This window comes from Phyllostomus hastatus, unplaced genomic scaffold, assembly GCF_019186645.2.
Source record: "Phyllostomus hastatus isolate PE091 unplaced genomic scaffold, TTU_PhHast_1.1 phas_contig_210, whole genome shotgun sequence".
In the NCBI taxonomy this organism is placed as follows: Eukaryota; Metazoa; Chordata; class Mammalia; order Chiroptera; family Phyllostomidae; genus Phyllostomus; species Phyllostomus hastatus.
This window is the reverse complement of record NW_025333737.1, coordinates 35,710,348-35,720,197: the sequence shown is the minus strand read 5'-3', so window position 1 is coordinate 35,720,197 and position 9,850 is coordinate 35,710,348.

Below are 9,850 nucleotides of genomic sequence, written 5' to 3'. Positions count from 1 at the left end.
GCAGCGGTCCCACCTGCTTCTCCGAGCAGCTTCCCCACGGCCCTGACTTGTTTGGAGTCCCGTGCTTAAGGCTCAGGTGACGTTGTGGCCTTACGAGGCTGAGGAGTGCCATCGGCACGTTGGTGGCGTTATTCGGAGGGACCGCACTTGTCTAAAAAGTAGTGTCACTTGGGAAGGCCCTCGGTGCCCATTCTTGGTTGTCGCTGTTTTCTTTCTGCCTCTCTGGATTTTTACTCTGTAGGTACACAATACGGGTCCCCCCCCCCCGGCCCCGAGTTTTGATAGCCTTTATTAAACTCCGAGACGTTATAGCTGTCAGTGTGGTGCTCACCCTCCCGCTGTTCCTCCTCCCTGCCTACTTTTTATTTTCTTTTTAAAAAATATATTTTAGCCCTGGCTGGCATAGCTCAGTGGATTGAGCGCGGGCTGTGAACCAAAGAGTCGCAGGTTCGATTCCCAGTCAGGGCACATGCCTGGGTTGCAGGCCATGACCCCCAGCAACCGCACATTGATGTTTCTCTCTGTCTCTCTCTCTCTCTCTCTCCCTTCCCTCTCTAAAAATAAAAATAAATAAAAATCTAAAAAAATAGTAAATAAAATAAAATAAAATAAATATATTTTATTGATGATAGCATTACAGTTCCCCCATTTTCCCCCTTTCACTCCCCAACCCTGCACACCCTCTCCCACCCACATTCCCCCCTTTACTTCATGTCCATGTGTCATAAATTCTTTAGCTTCTACATTCCCATACTATTCTTGCCCTCCCCCTGTTTTCTACCTGTCATCTATGCTATTATTCTCTGTACCTTTTCCCCCTCTCTGCTCCTCCCACTCCCCTGTTGCTAACCCTCCATGTGATCTCCATTTCTGTGGTTCTGTTCCTGTTCTAGTTGTTTGCTTAGTTTGTTTTTGTTTTAGGCGTGGTTGTTAATAATTGTGAGTTTGCTGTCACAATATGGGTTTTAAAAAAAATGATTTGAGAGAGAGTGACACTGATGTGATGTTTCACTTATTGATGCATTCTTTCATTGCTTCCTGTATGTGCCCTGATCGGGAATCAAACCCCCCACCTTGGGGTATCAGGACAACGCTCTAACCAACTGAGCTACTTGGCCAGGGTGCAATATGGGTTTTTTTTTAAGATTTTATTTATTTTTAGAGAGAGGGGAAGGGGAGGAGAAAAAGAGGGAAAGAAACATCAATGTGTGATTGCCTCTTGTACACCCCTCTCTGGGGACCCAGCCTGCAACCCAGGCACGTGCCCTGACTGGGAATCAAACCAACAACCCTTTGATTCATAGGCCTGCACTTAATCCACTGAGCCAGGGTGCAATATGGGTTTTTCATTGAAATGTACATGCTATAGAAAAGCATATAGATAATAAACTCTGAATTAAGGGACTAACACACCTATATTAAAAATAACAATGACATCCTAGAAACCCCTTGTGCCCCCTCCTAGCCATTGCCCCCGCACCCCACCCAGGAATATCCATGCATGCAGTGTAATTTTATATTTGGGAAAAAATACTTAACATTTAATCAAAGTAAAAATACATTAGATATGAAAAAAGTTTTAAAGATTTTATTTATTTATTTTTAGAGAGGGGGGAAAGGAGAGAGAAAGAGGAGAAAAACATTAAAACATTAATGTGTGATTGCCTCTTATACGCCCCCTACTGGGGACCTGGCCCGCAACCCAGGCATGTGCCCTGACTGGGAATCGAACCGGTGACCCTTCAGTTCGCAGGCTGGCACTCAAACCACTGAGCCACACCAGCCAGGGCTAGAGATGGACATTTTTTTAAAAATCCACCCTGTTTTCTTTGTGAAGGCTCTACCCGATGGTGCAGACGCAGAAAGTGGTCAGTGGGTTTGGCCCTGGGATGTCCTTGGACGAGAGCAGCTCTGTTGGGGGCGGGCAGCAGGCTGCAGCCATGGGTGGCCCATCTACCTGCCGGGACGTTGGGCACGGCGGCCCCCACACCAGGAAGCACGTGGTAGCCCCTCCCGGGACCTCGGCCCTGCGGACGCCTGGGTCCCACCCGCAGAGCTGGAGACTGAGCCCGTCTGGAGTGTGGCCCGGGCGTCCCAACTTCTCACCGATCCTCCACGATTCTCACGCAGAGACAAAGTGGGGAGGGACCCGCTGACGTAGCACAGAAGGAGGACCTGACGCCTGTTTTCCGGGCAGCCGGGCACCCTGAAAGGACGCACGGAGGTTCCTGGAAATGCCACGGAAAACCCCTTCCTGGAGGGCGTTATGAGTTGTCACGGTCCCGACAACCAGTTAACCCCCGGAAACGGGCCGGGCAGAGGACACGAATGACACACGCTAGTCCGGGCTCCGCCGCGCCCGCCCCGACACCAGCCTGCAAACGTGGGCTGCCACCCACGTCCCGGAAAGGGGGGAGTCTCCCCAGCTCTCTCAGCCCCCCTCCCCTCTCGGGGGGGGTTTGAAGCAGGCGCCCTGGGGACTTCAGAGCTCAAGTAACTCCCGTTTCCCTGTCGAGCAGTGATACGGGTCTGACTTCCAGTTTGGGCTTTTTCTTTACGTCTAATTGGTGTTCATTCACAGGGAGTCCCACTTTCCCTCGTGTGTAAAAGGAACAGAAAGTGGTCTTAGGAGGAGGACTCACAACCCCACCCGCCCCCACGAGGCTCCCCTCTGAGGGTCAGCCTTGAACTTCCCTCTCCCTCCACCTGGCGTGTCTGTGTTTTCTTTTCTTTTCTTTTTATTTTTTATTTTTATTTTTTAGTTTTAAGAGGAAAGGGAGGGAGAAAGAAAGAGAGAGAGAGAGAGAAACATCAATGTGCGGTTGCTGGGGGCCGTGGCCTGCAACCCAGGCATGTGCCCTGACTGGGAATCGAACCTGCGATGCTTTGGTTCGCAGCCCACGCTCAGTCCACTGAGTTATGCCAGCCAGGGCTGTGTTTTCTGATATCAGCCCGATTTCTAAGAATCGGACTGTGCTTCTGCAGTGGTCGTTTCAAAGTAGCGGTGCGACACTCACTGGGAGGGATGGGAGAGGGGCGGCAGGCAGAGGAGAGCAGACAGGAGGAAGAAAGCAAGAAAGCAGTGGGGGGCGGGGGGCGCTGTGCTGGAAATCCCCCGCTGCGAGCCAGCGCTTTGCGGGTCCAACGCCACCATGTGTGAGCTGGACCCTGGGCTCCTAGTGCTGTTTGCTTTGGGGCCTGCCCCCGCCCCTGGCAGCCCACGCGTGCAAACCCTCCCTGGCAGTCTGTCACTAGAAAGACACTTAATTTTTCACCCAAGAGAGGAGCACATGTTACTGAGAGTGCTCCAGGCGTCTGTTCCCCAGGCGTAAATTACCCCGAGCTCTGGACACAACAATGTATTCGGGCCGGTGTGGACTGACTGGACTCAGCCGAGTGGTTCTCACGTGTGGTCACAGTGTCCGTGGGCCGAACACCTGCGGTGGGTCCCTCACAGGGCGGCAGCTGCAGCGGGCTGTCACCTACCTGTGGCCTCTCCGTGGGACGCGGTGGCGTGGGTTCCGGGAGGGAGCCGAGGGGAGCTGCGTGAGGACGTGGGAGAAGGACCCGAAGAGACCTCTCTTCGGAGACGTAGTTACTTGCCTCAGACAGTAAGAACTGGGGCACTTGTAGGGAACCACGCCACCCTTAAGGAAACTGCTCCGTACCTTAAGAATAGACTCCTTCTAGTAGGTTTTCAGGACCCGGGGGGCCTTGCTGATCAACACCCCGGATTCCTTGGGCACTTTGAAGGACACTAGCCACCCTTTGTGACAGCGTTGGTCCTGAGGCCCCTTCCCCTCCCATGGAGGCGGCCGGCTTTCCATTCCTCTCCCTTCTTTTTTTTTAAAAGATTTTATTTATTTTCTTTTTATTTATTACGTGTGGAGAGGGAAGGGAAGGAGAAAGAGAGAGAGAGAGAGAGAGAGAGAGACATCAATGTGCGGTTGCTGGGAGCTGTGGCCTACAACCCAGGCATGTACCCTGACTGGGAATCGAACCTGCGATGATGCCTGGTTCGCAGCCCGCGCTCAATCCACTGAGCTATGCCAGCCAGGGCTCCTCTCCCTTCTTAAAAAATTTATTGACGAGAGAGAGAGAGAGAGAGAGAGAGAGAGAGAGGGAGGGACATCAGTTTGTTGTTCCGCTCACTGCTGTGTTCATTGGTTGCTTCTTTCTGTGCCCTGAGTGCGGCTCGAACCCGAGACCTTGGCCGACTGGGATGACGCTGCGACCCCCCGAGAGGCCCAGCCAAGGCCTCCAATTCCCTCTCCACACGACAAGTGTCGAGCCCGTGTTTTGGGCCAGTCAGAACTCCCGTGTGTGCTGAGCCGCGCACGCACCCAGCGGTTCTCACCAAGGACACTCGCCTCGCCGACGTGCACGCTCCCCGCAACGGCCCCCCGCTGCCCCCCCCATTGAAACCCCCTTTCCCACTGGGCACTGGGCTCCCCATGGAGGCGCCTCCGTCCGATTCCACTTTGCGGGTCCCTGTTTGGTTGTTCATATGGCCTCACGTCGGCCTTGAAGACTCGTCGGTTTGAACATTCAGACCCGCCTGCCATCACCCCCACCCCGGCCCTTCCCAGGCCAGGACGCCCCTCGGACGTGCAGGTGGTGGCGGTGACGTGTCGGGCTGCACTGCCGAGCTAGCTCGTTCTCCAGAGCAAGTTCCTCATCCTCCGCAGCGGTGACGTATGCGGGCTGGGCATCGTTTAGCAATATCCCCGGCCTCTGCAGTAGCAGCACCCCCATCCTCCTGGGCTGAGTTGTGCAACCAGAAATGTCCCCAGACACTGTCGGTGTCCCCTGGGGGCAACCTGGCCCTGGCTGAGCGCCGGTGCCCCAAGCAGCGGGTTCCCACCGGGGCAGGCGGCTCACGAGCCGCTTTAAAGCGATGCCCGATGATCTGATCAGGGGCGCTGACCTCTGTCCCCTCAGGCTGTTGAATTAAGAAGATGACAACAGCCAACGCAACAATAGCTGTCCGGTATGAATGAATGAAAATTATACCTATTTTTTTTGTCACATTGGTGAAAACTATATTTTTTTTGCTGTGCCGTGGAATGTCAGTAATTAGTTTGTATGTTCCGGGAGATGGAAGGGGTTGAGAATCGCTGCTGAGAGGCTTGGGGTGGGCACAGGGGGTGGGCACAGGGGGCGCCCACGGGCCTGATGCCGACACTCTCCCGGGGAGTCTCTGGGGTCCCACGTTCTCGCTGACGCTGGGAGGGGGCTTCGGGCCGTGTTTGTCCGAGGAGGTGTCCCACTCCCAAACCCTGGACTCGAATCCCACCTGGGCTGTGGGGCCCACGCTGGGCCTGTGGGGGTGGCACCCAGGCTCTGCAGGGGTTGGGGGGATGGCCCAGGCCTTTGCCTCCTGGCTGACTGCCTCCCACCCGCTCCAGCTCCTCCGGGCTCTGTCCAAGCTTCAGGAGGCTCAGGGCGGACCCGCCAGCCCACGACCAAGTGGGCAGCCACGTGGGAGATGAGGTGCTCCTCTCCACTGCCCCACGCACTTTATAAGGACTCCGCTGCGCCCCCACTCTCCCCCACCCTCCCCTGCTTTCCACAGAAGCCAGTCATGACCTCGTGCAGGAGTGGGGTTTCTCTGCACGACAGCCACTCTCCCCCGAGGGGGCCTCCCCCCTTCTCCCTGGGCCTTGCAGGCAGGATGCGACGGCACCAAACTTCCCCAAATGAGGCCGAGCCTCACAGGTTACGGGCAGTGTCCCCCCACAAAACTGTCCTCACCCAGGTATCAGTGGCAAGTTTGGGGGTCCCCAGGTCATCCTCAGTTTTGACCAGCTGGCTACAAATGTGGGGGTTCCCAGCACCCCCTGAGGTTCAACAGTTCACCAGGATGCCCCCTAGAACTCAGGAGAGTGCCGCACTTGCTGTTAGCATTGACTGACGGCACAAGGGTTCAAACCCAACCCGGCCACAGGGAGGGACAGGAGGCCCAGGGGCGCCCCAAACGCAAAGTGTCTGGTGTCCCCAGGGCCGCAGTGCCCTCCTGGCACATCAGGGTGTGTGACAACATGCTGAGCACTGCCCACGAGGGCAGCTTTGCGTGTAGATTTTTTATTCCTCACGTGGACGGGATGGATTCAAATCATCCACCACTGGTCGGACGCAGCCTCTCCCTCCGCCATTGGCTGAACTGATGTCACGTGGTCCGTGGTTTGTCCTGAACCACGCCGTGGGGTCGGAGGGGCCCACCAAGAACAACAGACTCTCCTCTCGGGAAACTCCAAGGATGCAGAGGCGGCTTTCCAGGGCCCGAGGCCAGGCCGTTCTGGGTCACGCTCAGGGTTTATAGAGTCAGCGCTGGGTGGCATCTCCCCGGCAGCCCCCTCACGAGCAGAATGTGGGGCGCACTTTATTCTTGGAAGGAAGCAGCGGTGGAGTGGGGAGGGGGATGAATGTGGCAGCTGAGTGCCAGCAGCATCGCCGAGCGGGCTACCGTCCTGACTGCAGACACAGCCTCCCAGCGGCGGCCTCCTGACAGGGCACTGCAGGAGGGGAGGGCGGGTGTGCGGGCCGGAGGTTTGAAGACAGGCTCTGCTAATTCTTGGCAAACGGGGCAGATCCCACTGGGCACCTCCCCCCACCTTATCATAAACACAGGGACACATTCTGTTCTCACAACCCCCGAGGCACAGATTATTGTGGTCACCGTTTCACGGATGAAGACCGAGACGCAGGTGCAGGTTGAGGGACCGCCCCAGGTGACCCACAGAACTGGGGCTGTGTCCAGGTGTGTCTGGCTCCAGAGCTGGCCCCTGCTGGGCCAGGGAGCCCTGCCTCCTGCCCCCACCCGTGTAGTCTCGCCAGCTCCCCACGCGGCCTCCAAACCGCCCCCTCTTCCTCCTGCACAGCCTGGCCTGCTCTGGTCCTCTGCTCCCCCCGGGGCCGGCTACCCTCAACCCTCCCGCGCTTTGTCCACTCCTCGCCTGGGGCATCTCCCGTCCTGCTCACGATCTTCTTGGCTCTAAGCCTTCTGAGAACATGCAGAACCTGGGGGTCTGGGAGTTGCATTCCTCAACCCCCGCCCCCGTCACCCTGCCACAACCTCTCCCTGATCTGCACCCTGGTGGGACCTCAGCCCCCACGCTCGTGGCCCCAGCTGCACCCCACACCACTTTTGAATGCTGAAGTCCACTGTGCCAGCCTGCCCTGTCTCCTCCCTCCTGTGGCCACACTCTCATTCCGGCCTCTCTTTAACCCTCTGGCCTTGCACGCCTCCCCCGCCCCAGTCCGCTGTCAGGAGGTGGCGGGGGTGGGGGCCCGTCTGGAGTCAGGGACTTCCCGCCGCTGTGCTGCTGCTGGGAGTCCGCAGCCATGTTTCCCTCCTGCGGCCCGAGAGGGGCCCTAGAGGGTCCTTCACGCTGGAGGAGGAGAAAGGACCAGCTGCTTCCTGTCCACCCCCTGGTCTCCTGAGGGTCACCCTGGCCGTGGGGACATGTGGTTCCATGTCCCAGTGTCCCTTCACTCCCTGGAGCAGCCTCTCAGAGATGCCAGCACCAGCAGGGCACCCCCCCTCAGATGTCTGAGCCCCGGCGCCAGGGGACTGCTTAGGCTTCTGGGGTCCCATAACCCAGCCTCTCTTCCCTCTCCCCAGCCGCCGCCGTGGGGGCGGGGTAGTTGCTTCCAGCAGTTGCTCTCTCTGCCCTCCAGTGGCTGCCTTCTGTCTTCTCTGTCCTGCATTACCCATTTAACCATTCTCAATGCCAGCTGTGCCCCAGCTGGTGGTAGCTCAGTGGGTTGAGCGTGGGCCTGCAAACTAAAGGGTCATCGGTTCGATTCCCAGTCTAGGGCACATGCCTGGGTTGTGGGCCAGGTCCCTGGTAGGGGGCACTCAAGAGGCAACCACACATTGATGTTTTCTCTTCCTCTATTTCTCCTTCCCTTCCCCTCTCTCTAACAATAAATACATAAAATATATTTTTTTAAATATATCAAGTTGTACCCTGGCTGGCGTAGCTCAGTGGATTGAGCGTAGGCTGCAAACCAAAGTGTCACAGGTTCGATTCCCAGTCAGGGCACATGCCTGGGTTGCAGGCCACGGCCCCCAGCAACTGCACATTGATGTTTCTCTCTCTCCCTTTCTCCCTCCCTCCCCTCTCTAAAAATAAATAAACAAAATCTTTTTAAAAATCTTTTTAAAAACTAGTTAAAAATATATCAAGTTGTTACAATAATGACCGTGGTTTGTTTTCCTGATTGTCCCAACTGATAGATATATAAGAACACTTCCCTTCTCGTGTGCCAGACCCCGTTCAAACGGCTTGGCATGTGCTACCTCTCGTCGCCCCCCAAACCCTTCCGGCTAGCGGTTACTATTACGCCCACCGCACGAGGGAGAAACCCAAGACAAAGGAAGACAGAATGTTTCCTCAAGGTCGCATGGCTGTTAAGAGCCGGCTCCCGAGACTGCACTCGGATCTGAGCCCCGCGAGGCCGCGGCACGTCCCTGAAGCGGTACGTGACCACAGTTCTTCGGTCTACAGAGGGACCGTAGCTCTTGTCGGACACTTGAATTGTTCGGGGGGGGTTTTAGCTGTGATAGGGCCTGGATCCCCTTGAACTTGACAAACTTGCCCCACTTGAGCCAGGAACCTTGTGACTTTCCGAATGATTGGGTCCATGATTTGTTCCGACCTGTCTCTGTAGTGTTTGCCTCCTCCCTTCCGAGCCCCGCCTGCCCCGGCCTCGCCCTTCCCCCCACGGTCCTCTTCTCCTGAGCCCATCTCGCAAGTGGCGCCAGAAACCAGGTGACGTAGGAAGGAGGCAGGGCTTCTGCGGAAGCTCTAGAAGGCACTACTTGGCTTCTACTTGAACCAAAGTCCTCGACGACCCGTGAGTATTTGGGACGCCCTGAAATGCTTCCCACGAGGGCCGCTGCAAACCCCACGATGGGGGAGGCTCCGTCCCGCGCGGGCCTGTGCAGTGCGACCCCATCTCGGAGTTTCCAGCGGCCACCACAGCTGCTGCCCTCTGTCACCGTCCTTGCCGAAGCTGGGAAGGGTCACTCCCAGCACGCTTGGCTCTGCCTGCCCAGCATTTTGCTCTTGCCCCAGCATGGTTTCTGGCGTCCTATTGAGAGAATCAACTTGGAGATCCAAGTTGGTATTATTTTTAGAAATAAAGACGTTCCATCTCAGCTTGCCTAGGCCTGCTCAGGAAGGAAAACAGGGAAGGGCCTGGTATCTCTCCAAAGTTCGAGCTTCAGTAGCGCAGAGCGGGAGGCAAAACTCCTGACTCACGGACTGAAATGTTCTTCTTTGTTGCAAAGACTGACCTTGTCTTCCAGATAATGCAGCTCTCGAGGACAGGGCCGAGCGGCCTCCGCACACTGGCCTCTTTGTCTCGCCCTGCCCGCCCTCGGACGGGGCCTCGGGCCAGACCTGAGTCTGTGCCACCCCTTGTCTTCTGCGAAGCAGCGAGATCGCGTTTCCGCCATTCATGCCCAACCTGCAGCCCCGGTACCGACGGGGTCGTTTTGTTTAAACCTTGAGAACCGAAATTGGGTTGTATGTGGAAAGATGTCACCTTGTCCTGGGCAGAGCTGTCCTTGTAGGAAATGCCTGGTGGGTCCGGAGTCTCCGGGGTCAGCCTGGTCTACAGAGAAACATCACAAAGAAAAATAACCCCGACTAGATGGGGTCCAGTGACGTCTCCCTTCAGACTTCACTAAGGACCTTCTTTAGAAGGTGAGGGCAGGCCTTCCTCTCCTCGCTGGAGACCCCGTACTGCGCAGGGCTCTCCCGAGAACCAGAAGCAACACGGTATGGATGCGGAGCAAGTGCCAGAGAACTAAAAGGGAAAAAAACCCTCCACAATCACC